Source organism: Falco punctatus, assembly GCF_963210335.1.
Source record: "Falco punctatus genome assembly, chromosome: 8".
NCBI classification, from domain to species: domain Eukaryota; kingdom Metazoa; phylum Chordata; class Aves; order Falconiformes; family Falconidae; genus Falco; species Falco punctatus.
Genome location: NC_137588.1, coordinates 3,907,862 through 3,923,181, shown reverse-complemented (window position 1 = coordinate 3,923,181; position 15,320 = coordinate 3,907,862). Strand labels below are relative to the sequence as shown.

The following is a 15,320-nucleotide window of genomic DNA, read 5'->3' as shown; positions in this document are numbered from 1 at the left end:
AATGATATATTAATATCCACATGCCGCAGCAAATCTAATAATAACAAAAAATTCTAAAGTTAATTTTTATATATGTAATAATCGTATATTAGTATTAACACTATATTATTAAATATAATAATAAAAAGTTATTACGAGTATCAATATGGTTGTTATTTAAAAATATCTTAATACTAATGTGCTATAGCAAATATAGTAAGTTCTTAAAAGATATTACTAGAACCAATGTAGTTATTATTAAAATGATATATTAATATTAATATGATATAGCAAATATAAGAATAACGAAGATTTTAGAAATTCAATTATTACTAGAATCAACATAATTATTAAAATAATATAGGTATATTAATAGTAATATGCCATAACAAATATAACAAAAATTTAAAAATGTAATTATTACTAGAATCATCATAATTATTAATATAATAATATGCCATAGCAAATATAATAACAAAAATATATATAAATTAAATTATTACTAGAATAAATGTAATTTGTATTAAAAGCGTACGTTGTTAATATGCCATAGTAAATATAATAATAATGAACAATTATTACTAGAATCAATACAATGACTATTATTAAAATCATATAATAACGTTAATATGCTATAGCAAATATAATAACAAAACATTTTAGAAAATTAAGTTATTGCTAGAATAAATTCTATTATCATCATTAAAATCATATATTAATATTAACACAACATAGCAAATATAAAAATATAATATTGGTATAGTTGTGCTTATATATTATTAATATCTTGATAATTATGTACAGGAATTACCATCATAATTAGCATATGTAAATATATTCACACGTGGTGAATCAAATCTCCCAGCAGTCCTTCCACCGAGCGAGTGCCCCATGCAACATCAGACTGGTCTTTAAAAGTAAGTATTTAAACTCTCCCTCTTCCTCCTCATCATTATTTTTATCATTGTTATTTTTAATAATATTTTGGATGATGATTATTCCATTCCATTCTTCTCATTCTTATCTTATTATTTCAAAGGAAGAAGGCTGAGGCCGATATTGCCTGGGCCGCTGGATGGATGGAGGGAGCACCAGGAGATGCGATTCACTGCCCGTGATGTGGCAATTAACTGGGCGCTCTGGTTGCTCAGACTGGATTCTCCGGGACATTTTTTTTTTTATAAAAAATCGTAGGGCTAGAAGGGCTGTTTTGGGGGAATAGCAATGCACTGGGGGTGGTGGCAGCGGGACAGTGTTTTCAAGCTTTTGCGAAGCACCAAACGGAGCTGCTTGGCATGGAGAAATACCAAGCTGTTTATTTAGAATAATACATAACTGTTCCCAGGTCTGAGCCAAAGCTGTTATCGTCAGGGAAAATATTACAAAGTTGCACAGACTTGGGTTGCTCATCCATATACTGACATTCTCCAGCACAGTAGATTTCTTTTTATCTTCTGTTCTTGATGTTTGCCTGGTAACAGGACTTCTCGCTGCAACGCGGATGTTTCTAATACCTGGGCATATAAAATTCTAATACTCAGGTAGTGGAAATGCGTTACTGTTGAATACTTGGGTGTATAGAATTCTTCCACAATTTTCCTGCATCCTGTAGATTAAAAACACCTACTTGGAGTCTAAATGGCTGTGATCCTCATCCCCCCCCCCCCCCGCCCTTTTTTTTTGTATGCAGAAAACAAAGTATTTTAATTATTTTACCGTGAAAAGGAATAGAAACTAATGACTTCAGAATAACGCACATGAATTAGCCATTTCAAGCACTGCATGTTTGAGCCCCTGAAAGTTCTGTGGTGTGACTGGTTTTGTTCCTTGCTTTTTTTCAGGCTGCAGCTTCTATTCCTTCAGTTGTGGGAGCCTGAAAAATGCTTTGGTGAGTGAGTTCACTTAGGAAAAAAAAATTACCGAGTCTGCCAGAGTTGTCAACAAGGAAAGTATGCTGAGACTGTGAAATATGCAGGCTCAGAGGGGAGTGGACATATTTTAAAGGAACAACCTAAACAAATCCCTTCTGTTTCCTTCCACTGGTGCTCCTCAGCACACTACCTGATCCGCCCTTCCTGAGCCATGTGTGTTTCCGAAGGATGGCTGCTGTTGGCCCTGCTCCTGCCTCGCTCACTTCCTTGCTTTCTCCCTTCTTTTTGGCCGGGACCTCAAGAGCCTGGGCGAGGAGGAGGCATTTTTGCTCACCTTGCTCTGGTGGGGTCTCGCGCACCGTGGGAGAAGGGCAGGAGTCTAAACTGGTGGCAGTTTCTAGCAGAGGTGGCCCAGGCTGCTGCCAGCCTCTCCTGCAGCAGAGGTGTGAGATGCCGGTGGTGGAGGGGAGGGATGGAGGGAGGCCACTGCTCCCAGCAACACTGCTCAAGGCTTTTGCTCTCCCAGCAGCCTTCTCCCTTGCAAAGCCAGAGGAGCTGCAAGCCCAGCTCTCCTCCCTGTCTCTGTTTCTACTCCAGTCCTTCTTCCTCTCTCTCTCTTTCCCCATGGAAGGAGCAACCCTGGCCATACTCAGCTACGTACCTTTCCTGTAGTAAAATTTCTCCCCCCACCTTTTTTTTTTCTTTTCAAAATTAATTTTTCTTTGGTTTTCTATGGCCTGGCTGTAGTCCCGGCTGCTGGACAAGCTGGCTTTCCAGCCCCTTGCTGGTTTGCACTTTGCAGCCTGTCTGCCAGAGCCTTTCTGTGTCAATGTTCCACTGTCCCTGGTACGTATGCATGACAGAGAAGATAGGTGTGCCGTCACTCCCCTAACTCCTGTCGTGAGCCTTCTGCAAAGGTTCTGCAAGGTTTTGACTGTGTAAAACTCCCAGCCTTGTGTGCATCCTAGGGAAAAGCTGCAGCACCCCATGGTAGCCAGCACAGAATCCGAAGCACGGTTTCCCTGTTAGCCCTCTGACAGAGTAAAGCAAAGCCAGGGGCGGCGGCGCTGATGTAGCTGCAAGGCCCATTGCCACCCACGCGAGAGGGTTCTCGGGGTCCCCCTGGCTTGGGAGGTGCTGTGTTGCCCCTGTGCTCCCTGCCCAGCCTTGCCACTCCGGTCACAGGCCCTGAGGTGATGCCATGGGGGAAAGGAGGGGTGATGAGACCAGGAATAAGAGAGCCCCAAACTCGTACCTATCCCAGCCTGCCGCTAAATTCCAGCTGCGGGTTTTGACACCAGCTGTCAGCTCTGATTACCTGTCACGTTTGTAACTGCGCTGTCAGGCTGGCTGAGCTGCCAGCGCTTGGAGGAATCGGAGGCTTTTTATGCAGGTTTAGGTTTTTCTTTTAGTTTTATTGATTTATTCGGCAGAGTAATAGAGGAGGTTTTTTGCCAAGTTGCAATGCAAGTTTTACTGGTGAGAAACTTTCTAGAGGAAAACATTTTACATTTATTTAGAAAGAAGCAGCATTAAAGAGATTAAATTTATCAGGGTCATCCAATGTAAGTCAAGAGTTCTTTTCATGTAAAATCAATGCGTGAATTACACGGACAGAAATTGGAGGTTAACTCACTCATTAGTCACGTGGTGCTCAGGATAATAAATGTTTGATGCTGCAGCATTAGTGGTAATTTATTAGGCATGGAGTAATTGGTAAAACAATATGATGGGAAAAGAAGGAGAGGGGAATTAATAGGGAAAGGAAGAACGGCAGGGACCGTACAGGTCATCCTCAGCTTATTGAATTTCAGTCCAAGCTCCCACTGACTTTAAAGGTGTGGCGTGAAGCAATCAAGCTCGGTGAAGGCAGGTGGGTGAAGGGCTGGTTAATGAGAGGAGCTGTGGCAGCCATGGGAGGGGAGCCCAGCAAGCGAGAGTGGGCGCCTCACGAATACACACGGGCTGGGAAGAAGTGATGCTGCATCGACTAGCACCAGGACCAGCAGCGTCTGCACCCAGCGAGTGGCTGAGGACATGAAACTTGGTTACCTCTTGCCAGAGGGTTTCTCTGAGGGCTGCTCCTGGGTCACCGTAACATTTCCCTCCCATCAGTCTGCTCCTTCTATTGCAGTGACATTTGTCATGCCACTGGAGCCTCTGCCTTTCATCCAGGGTTGTATGAAGCCGACCAAAAGCTTCTGGGGAAGAAGAGGCCAGACTGGCTGGTTGGTTCAGCGTGCACGGTGATGGAGTGGGTTTTGTGTTCCTGGGCAGTGAGGCTCAGAGTGCTGATGGGAAGCCATTTCCCACCTTGGCCACAGACTGGTCTTTCTAGTGGCACAGATCACAGAATGTCAGACTGGTCGGGGTCAAAGGTACCTCTGGAGCCCATCTGGTCCCTCCCCTGCCAAAGCAGCGTCACCCAGAGCAGGTCGCACAGAGTCACGTCCAGGTGGGATGTGAATGTCTGCAGGGAAGGAGACCCCCCAGCCTCTCCGGGCAGCTGTGCCAGGGCTCTGCCACCCTCCAGGGAAAGAAGTTCTGCCTCACGTTCAGATGGAACTTCTTGTGCTGCAGTTTGGGCCCGTGGCCCCTTGTCCTGTCGCTTGTTCCCTGGGAGAAGGGACCGACCCCCCCTGCCTACAGCCCCCTGTGCCCCCCGCCGCCCCCCATCAGCCTTGTGCCCCAGCCCCTTCCCCAGCCCCCAGCCCAGCTCCGGACACGCTCCAGCCCCTCCGCGTCCCCCCTGCCGTGAGGGGCCCGAAGCTGCCCCGGGGCTCGAGGGGCGGCCGCCCCGGTGCCCAGCGCAGGGCACGGTCCCTGCCCCGGCCCTGCCGGCCACGCCGCTCCGGACACCGGCCAGGGCGCTGCTGGCCGCCTCGGCCACCCGGGCAGGCTGGGGGCTCTGCCCAGCCGGCCCCAGCCGCCCCCCCGGGCCCTTTCCCCCCGGCCCTGCCCAGCCGCTGTGCCCCGGCCTGCGGCGCTGCCTGGGGCTGGTGTGACCCGCGGGCAGGGCCCGGCGCTGAGCCCTGGGGACCCTCACACGGTGGCCTCGGGCCCTGGGCCCGGCCTGCCCCCTGCCCCTGTAGAGCCCCTGGCTGGGTGCCAGCCCCAGACTGAGGGGCCCGCCATCCCCTCGTCCATCCTGCCTGTAAAGATATCAAGCAGAACCGGCCCCAGCACGGAGCCCTGGGGGACACCATGAGTGCCTGGCACCAGCAGAGGTAACTCCATTCCCCACCGCTGTGGGCTCGGCCATCCCGCCGACTCGTTACCCAGCACAGAGCGTGCCCAGCCCCGCCAGCTGTAGCCATTGTGTTTTGGGAAGGCGCCACGATCTCCACTGTGCCATGCCGTGGTGGGCTGCGCGCTGGGGAGCAGGACCCTCACTGCTTGGCAGCTCCCGGGGCACCGGACACAACGTGGGAGGCCGCACGCCGCGTGGCGGGTATGCAGAATGCTTAGTGCAAGGTGAGCAAGTGGAACCCCACCACCTGTGTGCAAGGTGGATTGGGATCTGGGCAGCCTGGGACTTCTGCCGGCAGTGGGGGAGGTTGGGGAAAAGGCAGCTGGAGTGGGAGGATGCAGCAGGAGTGTCCCCGGTGCACCGGCAGCGTGAGCCTCGGAGAGGTGGAGAGAGGCCCTGTCTGGTGAAGCTCCACGCTCCTGCTGCAGCGGCCCTGGGGTGCTGCACCCTCCCTGCCAGGGCTCTGCTTGTCCCCACGGCCACCCACCCCGCTCCCCCGGGAGGGGACCCCAGGGCCCGGCTTCTGGCTGGCAACTCCCTGCAAACAAGAGTAACAGCCTTCGGCGAGGCAAGATGGGAGTGAGGGGGGGAAATGTGGAGTCGCTGCTGGGAGAAATTTTAATATTTGGAGGAAGAGAGAGATGAGGCTGTCTGACGGGAAATGTATCATCATAGAAGAACATGAAACTGCAATTTTACTCTCTTGTGCAAATGGTATCCGGTAGAACTTAATATGCAATGTAGAAATCCACTTCCACTTTATCGGCCAGGCTAAATCATGTTATGCACAGGAGACCTCCTTTTGCTGCGTGCCAAATAGTAATGATTCTGTGCAGACTTGTAGACAAGTTAAAAAAATAAGCCACATAAAAATACCATATGTGCCAGGCATTTTCTGTGTATTTCCTCAGACATTTGAGGAGCAAAATAAAAAACCACTTTTTTTTTTTTTCTTTTTTTCTTTTTTTTTTTTTTCTTTGAAAAGCAATTTAAGTTTTGTGAAAGGGGAAAGAATAGTTTCCTTAGCTTCAGATAAAGGAGAATATTTCAGCCACTCGGTTGGACTTTTTAGCAGCTCGGACAAAAGCGAGGTCAGGACACCAGCGGATACAAATTGAACAGCATATGGCCAGTCAGACCGGACTTGCCAATTTATTGTATTCATCTAGCGAATATGTGGGGCACAGAGCAGGATAAGCGAGTCCATTAATATTGGAATAAAAAAAAGATGTGGAGGTGATATTAAAAGGCCATGAAAAATGGCAGGATCTGCAGGTTGGGCCGTGAGTACCTACAGGGAACTAGCTCTGCTTTTGAAGCAGAGAACCAGCTTCATCCTCACAACCTGCTCCCGTGGCCGAGCCTTTGTGATGGGTGTGAGGAGCTACAAGGTCATGGGGACTGGGGAATTGGAGCCTGAGGGAGGGTTTTATTGTTGTTCTTGGTGAAAGCCCTTTCCAACTGGAAAACGGGCTTTTAGGAAGGTGATTAAAATGCTCACCGATGTTTTAAATTTCCTCTAAAAGTGCCAGGTTCTTTGGAAGAAAATGCTGGGTTTTTTTCTGAATTTCAGATCAGAAACTATCTATGGAAATGGAGCTACTTTTCCCTTCCATTTTTGGATATTTCTGGAAAAAGAGGAGGTAATTTTCAGTGAAAGGCAGAGATAACCTGTCTGCTTTCCCTTTCCTCTGCCACTAAAAGAGAGTAAAAATTAGAAAGCTTTTAATAATTCAGAGTTGAATACACATGGATGCATTTTCTTCTAGGATACTTTTTATTACAATCCATTCTCAATGATTTATTGTCTTTTGAAGTTTCTCAAGGAACATTTAAGAGAGCAAATCTCATTGGAAAGGACGAGGACAGTCTACTCCTCTGAAGACTGGCAGAGTGTTCTTGTGTTGCTTGAGGTGATGCCTTTTCCTGAAGGAGGGGAGATTTTCTACTGGTAAATCAGGGATTAAGATCAGTATTGTGCTAAAAGGGAGTCTGTCTCTACCCAGCACATTCCTCAGGACTGTTATGGGCAAAAATCTGAAAGAAAGGCTTTTCCTACTTTGTAATCAGGTTGGTTGTTAGAAGATGATGATGAAATCACGTTTAATGGACGCAAATAGAACGTCAATTATGTGAAAAGCAGGTGAACCGAGGAGATCTGTTTTCTGCAGATAACTGGGGAGACTCGAGTCACTTACGGTCTGCAGACACACTGTCGTTCGTATCCCTTGAATCTTTTATTGGGGATGAGCTATAATGGACCTGGAATCTAGAGAGTGTCTTTCCCTCACTGCTGAGGCATCTGTCATGTTGTGCCATGCGACTTCATGTTGTTCAAATGACATCGCAGGCAATAACAGTGCAATGCGAAGCCAAGCATGATAAATATGACATGGCATGTCCAAAACAATACTTGCTTTTAGTAGATCAGTTATCCTTTAAAAGCTAGCATTTAGCTTTGTCCTTAGATAATTCAATAGCTCCTGTCTTTAGTAGGAATATTGTCAACCTGAGTTACTGTTTCTGATGAACAGCCGTGATGGGACAAGATGGCATGAAAAGGACGAAGGAACAGCAGACTCTGGGTGTGCATCCCAGAGCTCTTTTCTGAGTACCTGGTCAAGGTGAGGTTCGTGGGGCTGAGCACTATAACTATGTCAGAAATAGTCGAGCGAGATCTGTCAGGGGCCAGCTGGCCTCAGCGGTAGCATTTGCCCACTGCAGCACCCTTGATTTTTCTCTATCCTTTTTATCCTCAGGTCACCACTAGCGTGTCTGTGATAAGATAGTGAAAGAAAAGGGAAAGAACACCCCCCCCCCCCCCCCCACCCCCCCCCCCCCCCCAACATATGGTAAGTTGTGTGAGCTGGGTAGAGGAGGAACTGATGAAATCAAATGATTAAAAAACCAAACTAGGACTTAAACCTTGACCAGCCATGAAATTTTCATTTTGTCATGAAAACTGCATCTGGTGTGACCTGGCAGAGCCTGAGGGAGAAGCCAGTGTCTCAGCCTCCCGGGACAGCCAGGGGCAGAGAGCATCCAAAAAGTAGGAGTGCGTTCTGGACCCCCAGAGTTACTTCGTCTTCACAGAGGAATATTTTGAAAACTGTTTGTTCTCGTACATGAAAAACAGAAATCTAGGCTGGAAGTATCTTGAGTATTTGACAGTATCTTATCTTCTCTCTTGTTCTCTCTCTCTCTTTCCTGCACTCTCCCCTTGCTGTCTTATATATGCCCTGTGCATGCTGCTGTCTGTTCATGATAGTAATTATTTCCAGTGATTGAAAACACTAAGTTAGTTATAAAAGAAGTTACATATTTTTCAGAGCCCCGGTTGGGGTTAGAAGAAAAAAAGAAGGTTAAATCAGGGACCGAGCACCTGTGGTGCCTAGTATTAATACCTTATTTATTATTGCACAGCTATGAAGTGTTTTGATTCAGGGTATTGAATAAGCAGAAAAACATCTACATAGGACACAGCTAAAATGTCAGGCTGCAAATTAGTTTGTTTATGCAGCGAGCACTGAGGATTTCAGACCCTCTCTCTTGCTGACACGTTCTAGGTTACAGTTGGTGAACCCACATTCAAATCAAAGCCATGAGCAGGGTGAACTTGGTTTTTAACCCGAGCACAGTTCACCAGGAGTTATTTACATGCATTGGCTGCAGAACTGAACTCATGGTGCTGTTCAGTGTTTCAGATGACCGCTGGCTTGTGCCCTGCAGCAGCCTGTAGCTTGCCCCCGTGCCGTGTACCTCCTCCGGCCGCCATCTGAGAGTTTCCCATTGCTTACTCCAGATGCAGAGGGGCTGCTGCAGCTGTGAAGTGGGTGCATGTCTTTCCCTACAAAGATTTTACTTCCCTTTTAGGCCATGGATCTTTAACTACTAGGGCCTGACTCTGTCCGCAGTTCTCCAGGCTGTGTTGCCAGGCTTTTTTTGGATCTCTCAGACAGTAAGCGCAACTCAGGGTTGCAGCCAGATAAAGATGGAGAAAGTGGTGAAGCAGCTGCACTGGGTGCGCTCTGCCAATAAGGATCCTTTGCCAAAGCCCATTTTGTTTTGCCATGTTGCACGTGTTTGAACAAGATCGTGGAAGGATTTTCAGTTGTCTTGATGGCTGCAGAAGTGGTGTGGCCGGGGAGCTGGTGGGATAGCCTTCTTCCAGGCTGGCCTCTTGCAGTGCATCAAATCTGGATGTCATTCCCAAGCAGATCAGCCCCAAGATCTCTGCTCATGCTGCCAATGCAAAGATCAATTAGCCCCTGTCATGCGGGGTACTCTAAGGAGGAGACCGGTGCACTACAAAGTGGTCTGGACCTGCAGAGTCATTTTGTGTCTGTCACCAAGGAACTATCAAAGAGTAATGACCTTGTCGCTAGTATGCAACTGAGATGGATGTGCAGCGATGACCCAGATGTGTGAGACTCCATCCCATAATTAGTCCTTCAAACGAACCAGCTGCTATGCCATTGCTTTTCAACTGGCTTTCGCCCTGATTTCATACCCATGCAGTGCTGCTTGAATTATGTTGCAAAAATTTCTCATTAGTGGCATATAAATCAGTGGCAACTGTACCTGTCCCTGGCTGTGCGATGCCAGCTGTAAGCAGGTCCCCCGGTCTCACGGCTTCCCCTGTGAATGGAGATTCATCTCTTCTGCTCTTCATCGCTTAGGAGGGGAGGACGAGGGGAGCTTGGGCATTTAGGGCACAGGAGGAGTACATGGGCATCTCAGCTAGCTTAGAGTTTTCCTCAGCCAAGGACTTTTTGGTTGTGCAGTCAGTCCTATTGTTAAGGGGACATCAACTCTCCAAGAAAAAAAACAAACCAAAGCATTTTCCTCTCTGAATCTTCTGACAGCATTGCCAATTGCTGAAAGAGGGCTTGAGAAAACTGATCTGCCATCTGGGAAGGGCTTTTTCCTCTAGCTTGCTTTGTCCACAAAATCTTGCTTCCCAGCTTCTTTGTTGCTTTCCAGGAGCAGTAGCCACAACTCCTTTACTGAACAGGATCAAGGAAGACCATGGAAGGGAAAAGTTGTGATTGAAGAAATGAAGCATCAGGATTTGTTTTTTTTTTTTTTCTGCAGGTAATCTCCCTTTTATGAAATCTATAGGGCCAGAGAAAAAAAAAAAGCATTCAATTGGCATTGTGCTTCAGTAAGGTGTGTCCTAAAAAGCAGTACATTTAAAAGAATTAAATATTTCTGATTCCTGACTGCTCAACACGTTTGCCCAACTTCAGAGCTTTGCTAACAGCTCCACTATGTTTCTTAGCACTAGGCATCATAGCAACTGTTGTGCAGTGTAGTGTTTTACAGTGCTGCGGTGGGTTGGCTTGTCTGTTTGTTTCTGAATGAGCTCTAGGCGTCGGAGGGTACCCCAAGTGGGTTAAGGCAAGAGAGATACTGCAGTGTTATTCTTGATGCTATTTAGCTTTTAACCCTCCTGCAAAGAAAACAAAAAAGCTGGCTATTGTAAGTTAGGTACATGTAACTCCAAAACCTATTATGAACAGAATTACTGGGTTCTTTAGCTGACTTGTGATGCAAAATATCATTGAAGGGACTCAGAAGAATATCTTTTGCTCTTGGACAACCCCCAGATGAATGGGAACTGTATGGATAAAAAAACAAGCTAAACTCTGCATTAAAACACAGTTTCTATCCTCTCACCTTCTCTTTTTTTTTTTTTTTTTTTTTTTTTTTTAAATGCTGATAAACATTTCCCCCCTGTTTATTGTCACAGCAGTCTACAGTTATGTGTAGTGCAGCAGCACATCATTCAAGGTAGCACAATCTGAAGAAGCAGCATGTTTTAAAGCTGTATATTTTCCCAGATTCCACATTTAGTGGTCCAGACAGCAGGTCTGCACCTTCTGCGGCTTTAAAGGGGTTCAAGAGGATCAGGCAGACGGAGCAGTGTTGCTCTTCAACTGAATCTTCTCTATGTCATTTGCTATATCTGCATTTATGAGAATCCTGTATCCATGAGAGCTCTCCATCTTGAGATGTAAGAGTGTGGGTATTAATAAATATGAAGTGGTTTAAAGAAAGTTTAAAATTAAAAAGAAAAGCTGCTGGCCAAGTTGCACTCAAGGTATTTGCCATAGGGATGATGCAGGAGGTTTGTGGTGAGTTGTTGGGTGGTTTGAGGAGTTAAGATCCAGACTAAAAAGAAAATAATCAAATTTTCTCCACTGAACGCCTTCAGCAAATATTTTCCCATCTTCTCCAGTTACTAAATATGGTAATATTTGAAGAATTAAGAGCTGAATGTAGGAGCATAAGAAATATCGGGTCGGAGGAGGTTAAAGAAGTCTCCTGGAATCCAACTTCCTGAATAATTTTCCTGTTGCAAAAATTTGATTGCCTTTCGAATAACCCTGTTTAGAATGCATTTACTGATCGTTATCTTGCGGGCTTACATCCTGTAATGAAATCTTCCCCGCCGTCATTCGGAGCGTGGTCCTTCCGGAGCTGGCGGGCTCGGCCGTGGCTGTGGCTGGCGTGCTGGGGCGGTATCGCAGCTCCAGCTCACCCCCCTCTCCTGACAGCAGCCGCTTCCCTTCCTCTCCTTCTGCTTTTAAAGGACAGCCAAAGTGTTTCAAGTGTTGAAATCCCTGTCTCACTGAAATTGCTCTCAACTGGCTGATTTCCTCTGCCTTACAACTCGTAATTAATTAGGAAAAGGTTAATTCTGCACCTTCTAGTACTTTCTCTCTGATATTACTCAGACCATGGTTATCTGTCCCTGTCTCCCTCATTCCTCCGTCTCTCCTGTAAAAATGGCTTTTTAGGATTACTCAGTTTCTGATCTCAGTATTTTTGTATGTCATCTTGTACATCTCTAAAAGCATATTACAGGTGTCGCTTCATGTGAAATCCGTGTAATTATCTTTTAGGTTTGAAAGGTTTTTGCTTTTTAAAGGGCAAGCAACACCTTTCGGCAGTGCTTCCAGGTGCAGTGAAATGCGTGGGAATTTCCAAACACAGTGGGGGGGGAGGTTTCACTGTCACCAGTGCGGAGCGTCTAGAAAAGCTAGCTGGCGTCCCTTGACATTTCCTTTGTGGAGGATGGTGGTCATCTGCAGATGCTTTTCAGAACCTATTTTTAAGAGCATTTTAAAGAAATTTCTCCTTTGGTTACGAAGGGAGACTACCCAGGGAAGGATGGACATCTACAATCTGTTGTGTGTGCCCTTCTAGGGAAAGCCAAGGTAAAAAAATGAAGCTTTAGAAAATGTCAAAACCTTTTTGAGAGTATTTATTTCTGGATGCAGGGTTTTGTTTTCTCAATAAATGTATTAATCAAATTCAGCATGCCTTCACCAGTTGACCAGGTCAGTCTTAGTTGTCATTGAAGTTTATTCACTGTCCCCAAATTCTGCTGGGTATGTCCAGCAACATTAGGGGCCTTGATATGTTCTTCTTTTACAAGTCCTCGCCCTACAGTAATTTTATTTTCTTTGTGCTAGGAGCAGTGGTGTGGTGTAGTTGTGAACGGTACTGAGTTAGGGGCAAGCCACCAAACCCTGGCTGATGGCTGGCGCGTTGTGGCAGCTTGCCCTCAGGAAAGAGCTTCTGGCGTGGGGTATTTTCCCTTTGTGACTGCTGCTCAGCTGGCGGGTGTCTCTCTGCTGCTTCCTTTAGGGAATGGCTACAGAAAGTGGTACAGGGGTGGGGATAATCCATGTTTGAGACTCTTCTGATGGGACCAGAGATTTAGTACAGGATGGTATGTCTTAGTTTACAGGAGGATAGTGTTGTGTAATGTTGGTATTGTTACTCCACCATGCTATGATTAACATGTTTTGTCATCAGAGAATGTTAATATGCACCAGGAAAAAAATAATCTCATCTAGAAATACTAAATAAGTACATAGGGCATCCAAAGGTATGGTGATGTGGAAAGGCAGGTCAAGCCAGTGAGAGGACCACATCTAGCACTTATCGGGGCTTTGCAGATCCTAATACCTCACGGGGAGGCAATACTGTTTTCACTGCTACGGATGAACATTGGTGAAGCTCTGGCAATGTAACGTAAGGCGCCTATGCAATAGGTGATATGCAAAACATCCTGCATCCATTGAAACGACCTTTAATATTCTCAGAATCTGGTGTGTTAAGCAACTGAGCTCCACCAACCTTCTAGCCCCTGGAGCTCTCACCAGGGTGAGATGAGGACATGGTCAAGAGGTTCCTTCACAGTCTTTCTATTTTTGATAGGAGAGGGTTGGAAGTACTTCAGCTGTGCTGCTGAACTCCTGTTTTTGCGACAGTTTAGTATATTTCTTAGTACTCTGTTTTTTTGCTTACTTTATTCAAGTACTAATTATGGCAACATTAATATAGACCAATTTTAATACTGAACAAGCATGCACCAACATTTGTGAAGACATACTTCCAGTGACTTTACAGTTGTCCTTGATGTAGGATGGGATGGAGGTGTACAAGGAGAAGAACTGGGAGGATTGGAAAGGGCTTTAGGGAAAACCTTGAGTCTGAAATTCAAACTAATTAGACAGGGAGAAGCAAAAGAACTGTTGGCAGGAGCAGCAGGAGCAGGAGGGGGAAGTGCCTGCTCTAGTGAATCCCTGGTTACAGGTGAACGGAAGTCAGGAGGACACAGGAGAAAGAGAGGAGGAAGACAAGGTCCCTGCACTTCGTGGTGTTACTGCTCAAAGCAGCAGTGGGCTGTTCGCTGCAGCATCTATCCACCCCAAAGTCCACAGGCTGCCTTTTCCCAGTGTTGACCCAGTAGTGATGGAAGAAGTGTGCGGGTGACTGCTAGAAGCCAGCAGCAGTACGTGCTCCTCAGGGGAGCCCTGGTGAGGGACCCAACATTCTTACCTTCTGCTGGTGACTCAGTTGGAAGGCTGCCTGGACCTTTGGCATGCCCTGGTTTGGGGGGTTCCCGTGTTTTTTGTGTAGCCTCTGGCACAGCAGCTGTGACTGCCTCAGCAGGTGACATGTGCCGGGATGAAGAGGTTCGGTTCCCTGGGAGAGAAATGACAGTGGTCCCAAAAAGTACCCAGGCTTTTATGTACCATTCGGAAGAGCACATGCATTTAAAAAAAGAATACTGTTGAAACAACAGAGCTATATATGTTGTATTACTGTCCTCTGAGGATTGCCTTTCTCCCAGCTTCAAGGTGTCAGGCCTGTCCTGCAGGCACGGCCCCAGCCCCATGCAGCTCTCTGAGAAGCACCTCCTAAACATCACTCAGCCTCTTCTGAAATGATTTATTCACTCTTAAACATGGGTTTTGACCTTCAGGCTTCCACTGCCAGCAGGACAAGGCTTGGCAGCTTCTCGTATATGGGCTGTAGATGACTCCAAACTGAAAGGTTGCCCACTTGTCTTTTGAGCTTGTGCCAGGCTGTCCTTCAGGTTGGAGCTGGGCTCCAGCAAGTGCAGCACAGGGAAACCAAGGTATTGCTGGTGTTTGCAGAGACTGCGGGGGTCTCGTGGTGACAAGCAGACTTGGTAAAAGTGATCCTATGCGAGTCTGAAAGGCAAGGGGACAAAACTAACATCCAAGGGGTTTAATTTATTGAGGTTATTTTCAACTAACTTCATTGTTTTCTCACTGTCTTCATGCTACCTGTGATTTTATTGCTGCCTGCAGGCTCAGGGAGAATTGCTCGGGAGCAGAACAGATGTGAAATAAGGGGAAAAGGGGGGATTTGGTGACCTCCAGCCTTCCATGGAGGAAGGGGCAGGGGTCAGTGAGTTATGAAGAAGCACCGCAGAGAAGCAGTGAGCATGCTCACCCTCCTGTCCATGCTTTTCTTCTTTGCAGGTTTCTTCCGCAGCAGCTTTTGTGACGACCGCTAGTGTTGTTTTTAATATAGGTGGGCTCTCTGTCATTGTGACAGTCCCGCATGAGCCCAGCTCCTCTAAATTGCCAGGGCAGGCTGGCCCCCCGCCGCCCCGGCGAGCTCCATCAGCCTAATTGGGGCTCCCGGCAGGGCTCTGCTGCGCAGAGCAGCTGGTGCAACCAGGGCATCCTCGGCAGCAATCGCTGCTCTTAATGAGTTTGTTGCTGTTTCATTAATGAGTGAGTAGCTGGGATTTCATTTTCCCCCCGTACTAGTTTTCCAGACCTCTCCTTGAGAAAGCAGACCAAATCCAGATGAAAGGGATAGTACAGTATTCTAGATAAAATTCCATTTCCCCCCTCTTTTTTTCTTTCCTTTTAACCAGAACAGAG

General features: G+C 46.6%; 1 protein-coding gene across 2 annotated transcripts in view; it reads left to right on the top strand.

The window, feature by feature from the left end:
• The window catches only part of LOC308068755 (uncharacterized protein), an 80,121-nt gene that overhangs the window by 52,265 nt on the left and 12,536 nt on the right, over window positions 1-15,320 (top strand). For both annotated transcript variants that reach the window (XR_013930118.1, XR_013930119.1), the window contains one exon: window positions 1,821-1,867. The gene's annotated coding sequence lies outside the window, so the exon portion shown is untranslated. The remainder of the gene's footprint in view (window positions 1-1,820; window positions 1,868-15,320) is intronic.